The sequence below is a fragment of the Typopeltis vanoorti genome, chromosome 3 (genome assembly GCF_054136105.1).
Source record: "Typopeltis vanoorti isolate ZY-2024b chromosome 3, IOZ_Tvanoo_1.0, whole genome shotgun sequence".
NCBI classification, from domain to species: domain Eukaryota; kingdom Metazoa; phylum Arthropoda; class Arachnida; order Uropygi; family Thelyphonidae; genus Typopeltis; species Typopeltis vanoorti.
This window is the reverse complement of record NC_143551.1, coordinates 150,505,568-150,524,418: the sequence shown is the minus strand read 5'-3', so window position 1 is coordinate 150,524,418 and position 18,851 is coordinate 150,505,568. Positions and strand designations below refer to the sequence as shown.

At 34.7% G+C, this 18,851-nt stretch overlaps 1 long non-coding RNA gene across 2 annotated transcripts in view; it reads left to right on the top strand.

The window, feature by feature from the left end:
• Positions 1–18,851, top strand: part of LOC150108653 (uncharacterized) — a 305,460-nt gene that overhangs the window by 245,183 nt on the left and 41,426 nt on the right. For both annotated transcript variants that reach the window (XR_016550674.1, XR_016550673.1), the window contains exon 4: positions 14,536–14,580. This is a non-coding gene — a long non-coding RNA (uncharacterized LOC150108653). The remainder of the gene's footprint in view (positions 1–14,535; positions 14,581–18,851) is intronic.

Below are 18,851 nucleotides of genomic sequence, written 5' to 3'. Positions count from 1 at the left end.
GCGCGATATCTGTGTTTTTCCGGTTCCGCTTACCGACCCTCCTTTTTTAATTAGGTGACGAGTGTCCATATTTGTCACCTGAAAACAAATAACTGCGGGAGGGGTGTGATTTCAAATTATGACATCGTAAGGCACTCTGTTTCTCATGTCTCAAAAGTTAAAGTTTTCGAGCCGGTCCCGTACTTAAACTTGATTCGTACTTTGTATCCAGGTGCTTATGCGTTCTGAATCTTCTGGTCATTAATTTCATATTGCGTAACTCGGCTACGGGCTGTAGGTTCGAAATTCCGCTGTATGATAATGCTATAACCTCCTTATTTGAAGATGGAGTGAAGTGGCCTCAAAACTTCCATGTATGGTCTCTAGATCAATGTTATCAGATTATCTAATCCCTCATTGAATACTCCAGGCTGGCGACCTTTCATGGATAAGATTGTCATGGATATTGATCTCAGTAAGATCTGGCTTTGATCTCAGTTTGATCTGACTTTGATCTCAGTGAGAACAAGTAAAAATGGAATTTCTGCAACTGTAAATCGAGTGGGAATAGCCACAAAGAACTTAATAGTTGTTTAACAACTTCAGTACAAATAAATACGCGTAAACATTAATGCATAAAAATAAAAAATAAAAAAATTCTAAAGTGCGTTTTGAAACATCTACTACGTTTACGACCTACCTGAGAAGGAAATGGCGGGAAAGGTTGCATAATGTTTACTTCCTTCTATTAAATATCACGCACGTGCGCAAATGGCAAAATTTCACTTTTTTATTACGTGACTCTCACCAACGAAAAGTTCAGAATCTATAGGACATTATTACTCTGAGTGGACTAAGACTACCCGTCTCCTCTTATATTTATATATAAGAGGAGGCGGGTAGTCTTACACTGAAAGATGCATTTAATGTACAATCTAAAGACAACCACAAAATCTATGCCTACTACTGAATTCGAACCACAGACTGTTGGTTGAAGATTGGATAACCACTAGGCCAACCACTCTGGCAAACATTTTGTAGAATTTACTGGGATTCACCCTTTGTTCAGGTATGCCTACTGTTCTGTGGTTGGAGATATCTGGGATTAGAATCCCATCTAGTAATCAACGATCCTTAATGAGTGCTTTTCAATTTAAGATGAGTCAGCTGATCTCTCGCGATAGTTACAAGCCTCTCATCGCCGTCAAACCAAACCAGCTGGCTTAAAAGACAATGTACATAAATAATATATTTGTCTATACGATATTGTTTCTTGGCATAAAATCTCCATCTCTACACTCTTTAATATTTTAATCCATAAGTAAGCTACTCGTAATGTATAAAACAAAAATAAATCTCAAACATGCCTATAAATTAATCAGTAATTATCATATTTAATTTGGTCATCATTATTGTTTGAGGTATGACTAATCGTTACAATGTGTAATTAAGTCATTTTAATTACATCATTATTGTGTCATTATGATGTCTGATTGCATTAGTATTACTGCTTGACGTATTATTACATCATTACTACTACTTGATGTACCATTACTTTATTGCAATGCTTTATTACATCATTATTACTGCTTGATTCAATCCGCAGTATTGCTAAAATGATGAATGAATTTCGTGATATATCTATAGCCTGATCACGTATACGCTAATTTAGTCATTTTTAGTTATGAAAGGAGCAATACTCGAACAGCGTATTTCACTAATCCTGATGGGTGAAAACTACCATCACACCAAGATTACATAATTTCTTTGGCTTCCCATCTGCTGTGTACTGACCCAGTAGATGAATCCTTTCAAGCAGCAAACAGAAGGAGAGTGTTCTACCGGCTAATGAATAGAGTACATTAAAGCAGATGCGAGATTAGATAATATTCTAAGACTCCCTCTGGGCTTCATCTAAGACTCCTTGAATGCCACTTTCAGAGGTCGGCCAAGTTATTTTAAGTAACGAGTATTTGTAAAGCAATAAAACAACTGCCTTCAGGCAGTGTAAATAGAAAATAATGAGAAAGCATCTGCGAGAAAATAAAGGATGTGAAGTGTCATTTGCATGCAGATTGCAGCAGAAAAGCTGTCAACAATTACTTTAAAGTTTCTGGATATGTTTCGTGCCTGCTAATTTGACAGAACAATCTAGGTTTCCTAGGCGATATCAAAAAAGATTATTAATAATAAAAAAAAAGAACAAGTTGGTTGCCTTTGGCTACTGTATGATTTATCTTTCGCATGTTTCTCGTGTCAGAACTGGAAGGAAGCCCAGTTTAAATCGCGTTACTGTGTTATAGATAATATGCTATCAGGTGTCACTTCCACATTGCACACCCAACAAGTCTTTAAATATTTATGAATGACTAAAACAGAAAGGTCTTCAAAGTAGCATCTTATTAACTATTATTTAGAGATAGGCAGCATCCGCTCTGTGGTTCAATTTTCTGCCCTTCTATCGAAGTTAAAACCAAGCTTTACTAAACATCTTGTTCTTAGCAGGACAAGCAACAATATAGAAAGATTGCTGAATGCTGGAAAAGTAAAACTATTAAACAGAAGAGTAAACTAAGGATTAAGAATACAGAATAGAAATTTTGAATGTGAACCTTACTGTACAGAAAGAAAATTTAAATACTGCTGAATATAAACCTATATTGAAATAGTGCTGAAGTATTGAATAAGAAAGCGCAAATATATGCTGCTAAAAAGAAAGAGAGTCTAAAAAGTGCGACTAGAAAGGCACTCCGAATATAAATAGAACTGAATCTAAAGTGTGATTATATTATAAGTAGAAGCAGGCTCTGAACAGAGATGTTGCATGTAAACAGTATACCGAGCAGAAAAGCAGGGTGAATATAAATATTTTCGAACATAAAGCAGAAATATAAATAGCGCTGGATACTGAGGCCTGAAAGTGCTGAATGCAAGGATCCATAAACAGTACTGAATCGAAAAGCTGCAAGTGAGGAGTTCCGAGTATTATGATTGAATACAACGTGTCCTGAATATTAAGAATGTACATAAATAAATTAATCCGAATAGCGATAATTAATAAGAGAGGTTAATAAAAATATTTGAAATTCATTTTCTATACTGTTAATGTATAAAATATGCGGAATGAACTTCATCAACGGGTTATAGAATCGATGTAACTAAGACGGAATAAGATACCACATATTGTTTTGGCTGGAAGGCTGATTAATTAAAATTATATAAAATGATTATATGAACCTCCATAGCTCAGTCGGTTTAGACGAAGCCCTTTGGGCGGAAAGACCTGGGTTCGATTTCTGTCCGTGACGTGATGAACCTTTATCTGGTCTCTTCGACAAAAGGTGAGTTAGCCGGTCTCATACAGAGGTAGGGAGATTTTTCATCCGGAAACTCGGATTCTTCTCCCCCCGAACAGGCAAACGTTAAAACGCACGCATCTACAGACATAGGACACGCCAGGAGTCATAGGGCTAACCATCTTATCAAGTTAACGGTTGCGAAGTCCAAGAATGCTTGGAAAGGTCACAGGTGCTTAAGTGCCTATTAGGACCACTAATAGGATAGGATAGGATATAAAAATGATTATATAATTTGGCACTGTTGAACATGTAGTGTGTGTCTGTGTATAAATATGTTAAAATAAATAATAAACTGAGAGAAAACATAAAGAAAGTAATTTCACAAGCCATCCTATCCTTTTGGGGTGAAATTCGTGGTTCGAGTATCGGTTTGATTTGAGTGATGATATCTCAGCATGGGTTACATGCTGTCATTGTTCACCAGAATAGGGTTAGTCTGTATCTGACTATGTGGCTGCGGCGTTGGTTTTCCTTGATGCTCCAGGTTTATCCTTGTAAGATGCCACCCTAGATGGATATACGTCTCTTGGTAGAGGGCCATTAACGACGATGGGGGTTGATACTATTCCTGGATATAAATTAATTAGTGTGCTACTAATTAGTTTAAAGCCTTCGAAACCGCGAAGACCCTTTATCGGGGTATTTCAATTAAAGGTGAGTTATCCGGTCTCAGGTGGAAGCTTCTGCGTTCTTCAAAACAGGCCCGTGAACATACATATCTGCAGACAGAATAATCGGACAAGGGTGGCAAAGGGAAAGCATTTGGTCTATAATAGTAAAGAAGCATTTACTCAACCTACCATTAGCTTGTACTCATATTCATATTCATTTAAAATGTATAAGAATATGAGCACACACACACACACACACACACACACACACACACACACACACACACACACACACACACACACACACGCACACACACACACACAGACTAATTAATTTAGTCACATAAAGGCTTTCCTTGATATTAAATTGCGATTCTGGTGATGAATTACAAAACAGTAAAGTCTGAAAAACAAATAAATGCAATTAATCTATTAAACAATATCTGCCAATAATGGTAGTTTATCTATAAAGTACTTTTTTGCCAATTTAATGCTAACAGGTGTCCACTGAAGGATTTTTTAAAGTATGAATATGAGTACAAATAATTAATAGATGTTTTAAATGTTAATAGTAAATTATCAAGCATATAACAGCAATTTCTGTTGCATTCTCTGTGATAAAATGTAGATCAGATGTTTTTTAAATGTTACTCTCTTGTAAATCACAATATGCCAATTTCAGGCATATCAATTTGTATTTGAAAAACTGATAACATTTAATAACATTTAATTGTTATCTGACGTCATCAGCAGTTACTGTTACTGTAGATGACGTAGCAAATCATGCACGATTAGGAAGTCACAATGATTATTATCCAATTGTATGCTTCCAGTAATAACGATATCGACAATTTAACCATCTGAAATGTGAATACTATTTGCAGCATAAGAAAACATTGAGACTTATGCGACTTTTAAAGAATAGATTAGAAAATTTGTTCCAATTCAGCATTTTTTAATCAATTCAACTTTTTTTTTGTTTTTGTTTTTCATTCTTCGCATTGCAAATTAGTCGTTAAATTCGAATAAGTTATTGATAGAGATATCGGATATCTGCTAAAATAAGCAAATATATTTTAATTTCGCATTTTATTTCATCATTATTGATATATAATTTTGCTTAACACTAAAATGTTAAGTGGAATTTAATAGAATATCTATAAATGCTCGAGACGTTTCTAAAAATAACAACAGAAAGTAGAAGCATCTATCAAAAGCCATTTTGATCACAAGCATACTTTATCGATGAAAACTTTGTAATCATTTCTGTTTAAAAAGACGAGGAAAAGCAGGAAAGGAGAAGGACTTTATGTATCGAGATGACTTCTCTTCCTCTTTCCATATTCTAACACGTTCTTTCTTCTATATTCAATTTTTCTCTCTTTTTTTATCAATCCAGGAACCCCTCGGGATATTTTACGTAGCTATTGAAAGAGGGAGAAAGTTAAAAACCTCACCGACTGGCTGGCGTGATTAGATGCAAGTATTCTCGTCTGGTGACACCGACATCTGGGTCTCATTCAGGCTAAAAACGTCTCTGTTAGAAGTCGGTCACCTAGAAAGACGATGGAGCGGTACCTGTCGTTACCATACGTAATCAGAGTTGGAAGAACACATGTCAAAAACCTGAAAACGACATAATAAGGGCGGCGCTGTAGGGTGTGGCTGCACATCAGGAACATCTGGGATGGGACCCAGCCCACGTCAGTAGCACGGATGCTTTCCATTAATGGGATCGCTACAAATGAAGTTTCTCACCGAGATAACTTATGGTTTTTCCCTTGCCTTTCATTTCGGAACACTCAGCAAAATGTCTCTGCCTGTTCAACGCCAAATATCCATTCATGCCAAAAATCAGAGGGAGAGAGAGAAAGAGAGAAAGAAAAAAAAAACCTATAATGTAATTTCACTTCGCATTTATATTCTTCTAAGTTAGGACACCCTTTAGACCTTTTAACTTGGCAGGGAAATAAAGTAAGTTTGACATTTTGCATTAAGAAAAAGCCAAGGGAATATTACATTTGGCTATTCATTATTAAGAATAAATGGTTTCCAGAAAAGCGAATTTATTCTTATGACAATTATTTGTTGACTCCTCCCCTTCCAGGATAACTTGAAATTATTATTTTATCAAGTTTAATGACAAAAATAAATCGGACAACTTGATAAACTATGTCAATCTCTGAGTTCAATCTCTGAGTAACTACGCCTTGCTTTTTTACGCTTAATGCCTTTGCTACAACGAAACTGATTTTCTTGCTTTTCCCCATAGAGTTCTTCGTTTATCCTAACGAGTATGAACTGTTAGTGATATGAACTAATCTTCTAAACATTCTGTAGAAAGTTGTAATGTAATAACAGTTTTCTTAATAGATTTATTCTTCTTGGAAAACATGGTGTGGATTTCTAGTTAAACTAATGTCAATAATTTAATGGAATGTACTAACAAATGGGAAGGAAAAGCACGAGAAACATTTTTCGCTATAACATGCATGAAAAAATTGAGAAAATGGATTTCTTTCTATACGGTTGCACTGCATTTATGTGAGTAGAAATATGAGAGAAAAGAAAATGTAAAGGCAGTTTATAGAATAAGACATCTCGCTATAACTCACTCTCAAGCTCGTCACACAAGTGTGACTTCCCAGTCACGAGTGCTGATTTCGTCTCATATAGACCAGACAAAATGAGGTAAGCCCCAACTTTCAGGTTCGGATACAGAATACGTGCGGAGCTTTCATTCTTAACATATCTACGAAAAAGAGTAAACATGCTATCGCTGCGGCAATAAGTGACCATACAACCAACGAAGCCATACAAGACGGGAATTGTTTCAATCTCCATCTTGAATTGAAGAATGCCTCCTAGTGATAAAGACGAAGATGAATTTTACACTTGGCTATAGGAACAACCAAAATCATTCTTCTCAAAAGATATCTAAAGCTTCTGAACCTAACTAAAAAGAATTACAAAATGAGATAAAACTGCGTACATTTCACATTTATAGATTTAATACTATATAAGTTTCTCTTATTTTTTTTATATTTATACACACTGAGATGGGGTGAAGATATTGTAAGCTAATCCCATTCGTCAATGTCGTTCTTTAAAATAGCTGTTATCAGGAATTTGATTCTTGCATGATATAATGTCCCATAGAATTTGTATCTGATCTAATTCTACATTGTTGCAACCATTTGTACTTCTATAACTGCGATTATGGGGTAACCCTATATCACTTTGTTAATAGTTAGGAAGTGTACAGTTATCTTATAAAGATTTAAATATAATACGCTGAAACAGTTTTTCAACTGTACGTCATCTCTATTTGTTATACGATCTCAACAATAAAAAAAAAATCGCAGGCTGTAACTGAGCACTTCTTCCAAAGAAAACTTTACTGCATCATTTGCAAGCTGCCATGCAAGCAACTGGTATGGCTTTAAAATAAATAAAAAAATAATAAAAAAAAAAAACGAAAATCTCTTGATGGTAGCAAAATCTCTCTGTAGGCCCATAAAAGCGTATATAGCAGAGAAGAAAAAAAAATAAACGCAACAGAAAGTATATAAATAAGAGCAAAACAACAGGTAAGATCGCTACACCACGTGGCCTCTCTCATTTCAATTTCTTTTTTGTCTACGTAAGGACATTACTCCTTGATCGATAAAGCCATGAAGATTATATTCTTTATTTCTCTCTGCAGAGTCGATAAACTTCCGAAGCAAAATATTGAATATGAACATCCGTGACATGGAAAACGGAAAGTGGCAAAATACTTCAATCAAACTGCCAGAAATAGTAAAGACATTCCTGGCACAAACAATAAAATGAGACGCTGCACCACATACCGATACTAAGAAACCTTTATTGGGGAATAGAAGACAGAATTGGAGCCTGTTCTTTGGACAGATATTTGTAATCTTCTGGCGATATATAAATACGGAAAGAACTTTGTTTTCAATAAATGACAAGGCACAAGACAAATGCTGTTTCGAATGAAACTTAATATATCGTCAGGGGCTCTTACTTTTAGTCAATAGAATAAATGGTAAGCGAGCAATACTAATAATGCACAAAAAAGTAGAAAAATGTATATCTAGAAAGTACCAATTTTGGGTTTCTGTGAAAATCTCATTTCTACTTTAGTATAAGATTAATTTTATGGTGACCGACAAAGTCATTAGAAAAGCAAACAGAAAGCATAATCTTATTCTTTTTATTAGATAATGATAAGTTAATTACATAATGGAGGTCAAACTTATTTTCATAATAATAACAATAATAAACTTATGGATAACTCAGACACTTGAAGAATGCAAAATTACTTGAATATGATCAACCTGATATAGACAGGCTATAAGTCAAGTGTAGCGGTAATGATGGAACAGATTTGTAAACTCAACGTGGTTTAAAGTGTGCCAAAGTGGCAGATGAGAAAATAGTTTACAATATTTAAAATACTTTTGCGTTATTCGTACACTAGCGGAAACAACTCAACTTCCGTGAATGCATGATAACATTTAAATACTACCAGACGTAGGTATTATTAAGTTTTTATTATGCTTCTAGCTAGACAACTGTGATCTAGTTATGGAAGTGTTAGGAGAGACAAAGTTGTTGAGTTTCCCACATTCAAAATTCTTTCATTTTTAACTGACAAATGATTTCTTTAAATATACAACACATCTGTGCAAATTATAAATTATATATAAAATAATACCAGCATTATTTGATATTAATTATGAGAAATGCAGACAGTTACTATTGTAACATTATTATTATTAAAATAGCAATCCGACTCGGAATAAAATTTGGAGAATTCTAGATTTGAGTGTGTCAGTATATTCAATAAGATGTTTTGAACCTCAGCTTCTTCTTTCATTCACAAATATATACGCTGGAAGAATCTTAGACATATGAAAGAGAAAAATACAAGAAGAAATATTGTGTAAACTTTCTTGTGGCATGCATTACAGACGTAAGAGGCAAAAGTGACATGGAAATAACTTCTAGATTTCTTTGGTCATGTGTCAAGATGGCAAGGTCATCGTATGAAATTGTATGAACTTATTATAGTTCATATAATTTGAGATTATTTGTTATCACTGCTATAGTAAGTGTTTTCAGTTAGTTGGAGAGAATGTAATACTATAAAAGAGCTTATTTTTAACCTTATTCAGTTTAATATGATTAAATAAAAGTTAAAACCGAAGTACATTCTCGTCTAGCTACTAATATGATAAGAACAGCTGGATTTATTGCATTTTACGTGTATCAGTCTCACCAACGAAAAGGTGGACTTACAGTTCTTACGTAGGGATGGGACAGTTAACAGCTAGATACCAAAGAAATTCTGCTCTAGATACCAAACATACTGTAATACTTTTCAAGGTTTTTGGCCTCAATAAGCAAGCTAAGATCTTTCATCAGAAGAATCAAGACCGCACCTTGCTTCTGCTGATGCAAGGTGCGGTCTGATGAAAAGATTCCATCTGTAGCTTTTCCGTGATGTTCATGAGGCAATGTTCATGAGTATCATTTTCCAACGGATACTCATGAACGTTGCTGCGTCACTTCGTACTAGTCCTGTTTCGACCTTCTCTGCTGTGAGTTACTGATTTGCGATGTACTAATTTAATATATCACGCAGCTGCTCTGAAAAATATGAATTCTCTTCCTGGGTTTACTCCTAGCTTTCCGTTAATGGTACGCGATAAAAGTCGAAACTGCGTAAGCAGTAACTCTTTTCATAATATAAGGCAAAACCGCGAGATATTATGGAATATATAAGGGCAAGTTGCAGTGATATCAGCTGTAATATCATTGCAACTGTGACAGTAACAATTATGTCAGAGGTTTTTGTTTTAATTTCACTGTTAGCTGATATCCTGTGGATGGAAAGACGCGGGTTCGAACCTCGTCGAAGATGTAATAAATCCTTTACAAGGACCTATCAACTGAAGATGACGTAGCTTTTCCTCAGGTCCTAACAGCGTTGGTTGCTTCGGTTGGAATTAAAAAAAAATAAATAAATAAACCCTATCAAACTGCTGTTTGCTTCAAGTGCATGATAAAACTATTTCTAGCAGCTTTTAATTATTTCTAACTGTTTCTATTTATTTCTAACGAATTTCCATTCAGTATCAGTGATCTTACATTCATAATTTGTAGAATTTGTACACTTGAATGTATAAGAAAACATTCTAATGTATAAATGTTTGAATAAATCTTGAAGTGCAGATTTGGAGGTTGTACCATTAGGGGGGGGGGGGGGTTTCATTCATAAATAATTTTGTAATATAAACAATGCAGGCTTCTTGCCTTTCAAATACTAGGGATTTAAATTCTCTTCACTATCCAAACTTGCTTGGATAAGAAGAGTTAGCTACCGTGTTGCTGTTCCGCATATTTCTTCTTTAGATGCCAGAGTTTTCCCGTAAGGGAACATAAAAGAGCATCATTTCAGTCCAACCCATCAAGAGGCGTACGCCGGCATATACTTGCTTTACGGTACTGTTTTCTGGCCGACAACAGCCTCTTCAGAAACTCGAGTATTCTCACCATTCAAAGACACCCACACACAGTCTAAAAGAGTGCGGCTATTGCTTAAAGAGATCAACAATCTACCGCTTGTGAAAATGGTTTTGAATGGCTGGATTTCAGAGTGAATTCTTGACGTTTCTCTGTGTGAAGATCGGCTCACGTAAAAAAGTCGAACGACGATGAATTCCAATCACAGTCAGGTTGCCTACCAACCATTGTTAAAATCACACTTGGAAATTTCTGTCTACAAAAAAATAAATGAGAAATAAAATTTCGTGTTTTTTTAAATAACAGACATTGATACCAATGTTTAAAATTTCATATTCATCTTGAACCTGACTTTTATCGCCGAGTTTTTAAAGCTTATTTTAGTATTCGAAGAAAGCGTCATCATTTCAATTTATTGCTAAATAAAGAAATGAATTGTTTGCGATTCCATCAAGTTCTACTCCACTTCTAATACTTGAGATGACTCTTCTCAGATCTGCAGTAACTGGCATTTGAAATTTTATGATTAACTGCCATTCGAATACTTTTGGTTTTGTTGGAATTTAATCAAAAAATATTAATAAGCTTAATTAACCAGAATGATTCAGAGTTGTGTGTTTCCCGATGGCTTAACAAATTCAGTATTGTGATTTTCAATAAAAATGGTGCATCATATGTTAGAAGAAAAAAGCTGCTAATCCGTATAATTCCATTGGAGTGTTTTCGTCATTTTGTATAAGAGGATTTATAAAGTATTATTAACAATTTGGGACATCTAATTATTCACGCGTAAAGCTAATCTGAGGTTTCAGTGGAATATGTATACACGCATCCTGCAACCATAAAAAATTAAAATAAAATATAAAATTCAAATATAACTTTCCGTATTACGTATTCGTCTGCCCCTTTTCAAGCTATGTAAGTTAAACTTGTTTTATTTCAAATTATACTTTCCGTCTTTCTTTGTTCACCCATTACTTAATTCGATTAGCGTACAATGAATACGAATGCAATAATTAGAATAAATCTACCCCGTGTGGTGGCCGAGATAAGAATAGCCCTACTGTAGCCCATGCATGTCGTACGTGGGGACTAAAATGGGTACCCAGGGAGGGTAATGGATGGCAATGCTGTAGCCAATGAAGTTTTAACTGAGGCTCGGCTATTGCTGTTACTCTCCTGCCATGATCAGAGCTTATAGTTCTATATTACCCTATCCATACATTTTATTTACAGATAACGGGGAATATGAAAAGCATTTTGCTTCGGCCATCTAGCCAAAAAATAAAATAAAATAAAACTAAACTTAGTAATTATAATATATTCTGGACTGACAATGGAGGGAAGAAATAATCCATCCGAATTCAGTCTTTCTGTTACCGCATTTCTCAACATAAATGAATCTACTCCAGTCCACCTGTTCTTACTTTTAACCCCACTCAGATTTCCAGTCAAACCTGAACATATATCAGTAGCTGCTGCGGCACCGAAAAACCTGGGATTTCTATTTTATTGATCCAGCCACTCTTCATCCTTACAACTAGTTGGGTTGCTTTTCATCTAGAAATCACACCCGACTTGTTAAGAAATGCTACGATCACGCGTGAGAATGAGAGTAATATTCTATAGTTGCACAGTATTCCATAACACTCAATAGTAATATCATGGTTGGTATTACCGTAGATAGGAATAAAGCCCCTGTCCTTCCAAACAAAGGGTATCGTTACCGATCAAGTTACGGAGGCTCTCTCTACTCCATACAAGCACGTACAGTCCTCGCGGATAGCAGCGTGGCATGTGCTTCGCAACCATATGCTTGGGAAAGGAGTGACCTCGGTTCGATTCCAGTCGTCGACGTGAGTATCTTAAGGATCTTTCTCAGACATAGCCAAGTTAGCCGGTCGTGGGCGTGGATTGCAGGATTTTTCTCCCCAGTTTATCTGGGGGTTTTCCTCCAGCAAGCAGGCAAACCGGCCCCGTAAACACACGCATCTACGGACATAGTACACATCGGGAAGCATAGGGCTGGCCACCTTATCCTCTGGACGGGTACGGCTTAGAATGGCTAAGGATGGCTCCGTAACAGGCCACTAGGCCTACTACGTGAATGGAAGAAGAAGAAGAAGACAGGCACTTACATCTAGGTTCAGTTACTTGGGCGCCTTCTGACACAGATTTCCGTTTAGTCATCCCTTAATTTTACGTAGTTGAGCACTCCCTCAAGTCAATATCCGGAGCTCCTTAGATCATATGATTAGTCTTTTGTACTCACTAGTTCCTGTACAGGGATTAATATCCCGTAATATTCTTGGTTTTTCCTTACCGTGAGTTATACGAATGTGTGCTTGTTTTGTGTGAAGATTATTTTTTTCTTCAGCATAATCAACTAACCAGCCAGAGAAGGCAATTAACTTACAGAAAACCTTTGCCTCGATAGGAATAGTTGCTTTACTGTAATCTAAACTCATCTCATTATCGACTGGATGAGATGAGAAATTGAGATCTTTTTTAACTTTAAGGCGCTGCGCACCCACAGTTATTCAGGGTTATATATTCTGAACCCTTCGTGGGTGGTAATGTTATATCGTGCAACAAAACAGCAAGACTAAATCATAAAAGAGTACTTAATGCTTTATGTATCTTGACAAATCCGTTACTTAGATATGAATCTATTACTACTCGCTTTTTCATTCAATTAGAACATCAACAAGTAAATAAAGTCAGCCTGAAAAATAACAAAAATCGATGATATTCAAATAAGAAAATAAATAAATAAATCTTACAAAATTGTTCTTAGAAGATCATTTAATTTCTAAAATTATTGATTATTTCTTTTTGCTATTATAATTATATTATATACAGCCATACCTATACCAATACCTTTACTATGAAGTACTCTATTGCACTAGGTGGTATCCAACTAATCCTTCCTCCCAAGAATGCAGTAATTAACATTGTGCAATAATGAGGACAACAACCCCGGCTAATTAGTATTAAATCATCATCATCATCATCATCAAATTCCTGACATGGGGTGTACAGGATATGATAGTACTACATGAAAAACTTACATCATTACTAACTCCTATCTACAATTTTCCTCCAAATCAGTCTATTACTCTTGTCAACACTCCAATATTATCAGATCTTATATTTCTATCGTCTAAGGCACGTTGTATCTTCCTCTGGGTCGTTTTCCTGCCAACCTGGCAGAGAACACTTGTTTTGCTAATCTTTCCTCTCCCATTCTATTTAAGTGACCATACCACCTGAGATTAGCTCTGCTAACGCATTCCTGGATGCTGACAATGTCAAGTTCTTTCCTAATATCCTCATTTTTAATATGATATTGCCATTGATGCCATCTGTTCACGCCTATAATCTTTCTCAGGACTCTCATATCTGCGGTCTCTAGTCTTTGGTCAAATGTTTTACTTCTGACCCAGCTCTCAGATCCATAAGGTAAAACTGGTTTGAACACTGACTTGTATATAGCTAATTTAGTGTTCGACTAATTTCTCTCTTATTCCATATGAATTTATTCAGTTGACTTCCCACCATACCAGCTTTGCTGATTGTGTTGTCTATTTCCATATTTAATTTACCATCTTCAGTAAAAATCGTGCCTAAGTAGCTGAAATGTTTCACTTGTTCCACAGGTTCTCCATTCACAACACAGTTGACATTTTCAACAATTCTATCTAATTTCATTGTCTTTGTCTTTTTAATGCTGACCTTCATGCCATATCTATTACAACAGTTATTCAATTTAGTCAGGGAATCTTGCAGACGTGTAGCGGATTTATTTAGAAGTATAACATCGTCCGCATAAGGCAAAGGCTGACATTAACATCTCCAATTCTGATATCATGTTTAATACCACTTTCCTTCATAATTGCTTCTTTAAATACCTATTTTTGTTGTATTTTTGCACATTACTATCAATACATTAACAATTCTCTCATGTGATTGTAGCATAACAATAGAAAACAGCAGATCTAATACACCAATCTAAATAGCATTGTTGAAATAATCTTTTGCTTTCCTTATAGATACAATTCAGCTGTCCAGTGTACTGGAAAACTGAGTACAATAAAGTAAGGATTACTGATGGTTCTGATACTTATAAAAGAACTACAATTTAGTATATAATTTGATGTTGTTTCTTTTTTTCTTTTTGTATTGTACGTAATGCTAACATCGACTTAATTTCAGGATATTGCTATTGTAAGTCTAGACTTTGACCATAGATGTCATGAAACGTCTCCGATAATTTATGACATCTGGAAGATTTATTTAGTAGCAATGTCATTAGGACTACTTATCCTTGTCATCAGGTTTTGGCAACGACTCTATAAATGATGACTGTTGGAATCGTTTATATATAGCAGTATATTAAGCTAACTCAGCTGTGGGTTTTCGATCAATTTCACAAAATATTAATCTCGCTACAGTAAGTGAATAGGATACAGCTTCATTATCATTTATTTGTAAAATAAACAGTTAAAGGGAAAATGCATTAATGTTTTTATTATACGTTGACAAAACGCTGTGAATAATTTGACTAAAAGGGATTGCTAACGGCTGACATTAATTCTACTTACACTTTGGTCTGCAGATGCAGACCAAAGAAAAACGTTTTGACGCAAACGCTCCGAAAATTTCTTGGAAATTTTCTACCAGTAGAGATTGTAAAATAAATGCATTTTACTAAAGAACCGTGTGTTTTCAACTGCGTCTGGTGTTAACAAATTCTATTTTATATAGAATTTATAAGTATAATATGAAATGTAACTATGTGCTAAACTTAATATTGTAGTGAAGCAAATTTTGTTTATAAATTATACTATATTGTTGTGCTTTTTAGTTTAATCTAAAGCACATCATTTAAATTTAATTCAATTCAATTTTGTACTGATTTTGTGTAAAGTTCTATACAAAAACACCTATTTTCAGAATATCTATATTTCAGTGGAAGCATATGTGGTAAATCTGCTTCCATATTTTTACTTGAAACATCATTTTATGAATATATTTCATATATTTCACTGAAAGGTGGATTAATTTTTAACATTATATATTAGAAAATAATCATTTGAAATTCAATTTAAGCTTTTTTATTAAATGTTTAATTAATTATATAGTATTTTTTAAATCTTAATTTCTGCTAATTTTATTACTAAGTTTTTTCCCAACAAATTTTCTGTTGGGAAAAAATTATAAAGTTATGAAGACAGATGACACAGTTCTCGATTACTTTCTCTTAAAATATGATTGACTCAAAAGATCGAGAATTAGTGCCATCAAGGTCAATCATTTGATGAAAGTATACAATATGAAAACATTCAAATCTCTCCCTATCTATCTCTATCTCGAATGCATCCCCAAAAGCTGCCGACGGCTTCGTCGAGGTTAAAGATTTCTCTGAAGGAATGATATACTCAAAAAAGAAAGGATGCACTGCTTAAATCCTCGAATAATGAGAGGTAATAGTCGTATTGCGATTTTCACATCTTTACATACCATAATAGTAACGCGAAGGTTTTCCACTTTACTATTCTGTTTTATGAATGCGTTTCTTTGCAATAAAAACCAAGTTGTAAATAATTTAAACTGCTGTGACTATCATTCATAAGTAATTCTACATTTATCTGCTTTTCTAAATAGTCGTAAAGGTTGAGGGTATTTCTACAAATCTCAGTCGTATACTGAACTTCACTCAAACACGGAATAGGTTACAAGACACGTTTTATCTTCAGATAGAACAACGTTGGTATAACCAACAGTACAATGCTATATACTGCTTTTATTTTTATGGATTTGATGAAACAAAAACAAAAATTGTTGAAAACAAAAATGGAAAAATGACGTCACCAATAATTAGGAAACATTCATTGTTGACTACAGTTGCAATGCGAACTTAATTTCAGTGACGATCATCATATTATAAGGTTTACAATGGAAACTTCATAAATTTGGAAATTAACATATAAATTAAAATACTGAGAAAATTAAAACAAAACTAATTTACATGTTTTAAAAATAATTGAATAATCACAATGGAAGATTACATTTAATTATTCGTCATTAGTTTTTGTATGCAAATAATTATTTTTAATTCTTAATATCCTAGACAATTTCGAACAATCTATAAACCGTCCTCGTGTGTTTTAGTTTTACTCTGGTGTTCGACTCCTACTGTGAATCATATCTCAAAAATTCAGAGATTTACATCTGACTGGAAGTGAGCCAACACTGCTTAAAAGAAGAATCATAATGGACACTTGTCTGGATGTTCGATCATTGTTATATAGAAAGAAAAAAAAAATCAAAGAAAAAAAAATTTAAATATCAATATAAATTAGGCGATTTTCCATGCTTTTGTTTATGCTATATATTTTTCAGTTGGGTTCAAAACGCAGAGTTGAAAGAATAAGAGAAAGGATGTAGATTTAACAGTCCACCACTGTATTAAAATATCTAATCGTAAGTTGTGATGACCAATTATTATGATTTCGTATGATGATTCCACGGCCGTGAGCCCCTTCTACGGGGGGATGTACGGCACCATCTCACTCCCCCCCTATTTTTATCCCAGCTCGGTACTGGCATAGCTGACGAATCAGACATATGGCTGGAGGGACCATCTTAAATATTCCTGATTGTAATCGTGTATATTCACGGGGCTGGTTTGTCTGTTCTGGGGGGAGGTAAACCCAATTTTCCGGGTGAAAAAACTCCCAATCCCCGTATGAGACCGGCTAACTCACCTTTAGCCGACAGAGACCAGATAAAAGTTTTCATCACGTCACTGACAGGAATCGAGCCCAGGTCTTTCTGACCACAGGGCTTCATCTATACCGACTGAGCTACGGAGGCGCTAGTGATGACCAATTAAAAATACAGTTTTATGGATATTGTTCTAATGGAAATCTCCGTAGCGCAGTCGCAGTCTAGTGCAAGAAGAAACCGGTATGTATTGCCTAAAGGTGAGTTTACCAGTCGTACGGAGGTAGAGGATTTTTTGCCCTCCCGTGGTAATTTTCATCCCTCGAACAAGCATGTACAGAAGATGTCCAGAAGAACATGCGCGACTAACAAAAATAATATACGATCTCGTAGCCTTAGTTGCTTAGCCCTTAATTTTAATCAAACCAATCCAAAATGTTTGAAATGAATCTAAGATATTATGATTTCATAAGTTCTCTTCGAGGATTCCGAAATTTAGTTTAAACCAAAATCGTAATTTTGGTTTAAACTAAATTCATCTGAATTAGTAAACAGTCCATATCGGAGCAATTACCCATATTTACATATGTAGTTAGGGACTAACGGAACAGATTAAAACTGTCATCAATAACGATGAATTTAAAAAAAAAATGATATTTCCGTAATGCAATCATCGCCCATCAGAAAATTATTTCCTGCTTTTTTATTATTATTATGCAAACACTTAACACTATATAATTGCATGCATTTATTCATGTAATATTCGCTGCGTCGTCCCTCGTGCCATAAACTAGAAACAGAAATTTATATTCGAGAGTCCATTTAATTCGTATTTTTCCATTACTTACCATGAAAAGATATCTCCTTCTCCTAAAAAAAAGTGAGCGAAGATATTTGCATATTTATTATTAGGACATCTTTCAACATTGTAGAGGGAAAGGCGGATTCATTGCTTTCTTGGTAATAATCTCGGTTTTTAATTTTCCCGAATGGCAGCGGTTCTTGTTTGATTTAAAACGAAAGTTTACACATTTCATTCAACAGCATAGAACTGTGTGTTCAAATATAAATGATTTCAAATGTTGCGTATGAATTTATTACTAGCAACGAAAAGCATAGCACTTTTCCTTTCTACTTTTGTCTCCCTCCTTTACAAGCAAACGTAAAATAACACCGAGCATGCGCAATGAGTGTTCATTCCCTCTTACGTCTCGGTGAAATTTCAAAGCCAGAAAAGTATTTCCCGTGTTAAATAAACGTTGATTAAACAAATCTCTAGGAGATGACATCCTTCACTTTCAATTTAAATTATTTCCGTGGAGTTTGTTCGACAAGATTGATTACTATGGTTCAAATTAACTCTCTTCCCAAATAAGACGTCTTATCAAGCAAAGGACAGAAAACGAGAAATTTAAAACCCCTTGGGAATAAAAGTGTGAGAGAAGGCAGCTGGGTGGACGTCATAAGTGTGCAAGCATCATTTATTACAGGTGTGATAACCACAGAAATTTCTTCAAATGATTAAAGAAGAAAGCAGACAGTTTCACTTAGCAGATGACATTTTGTTTGTATAAAGTTTTAGCATGGGATTTCACATTTGGATTACAATATTGGAGGATATATATAAAGAAAATAACGT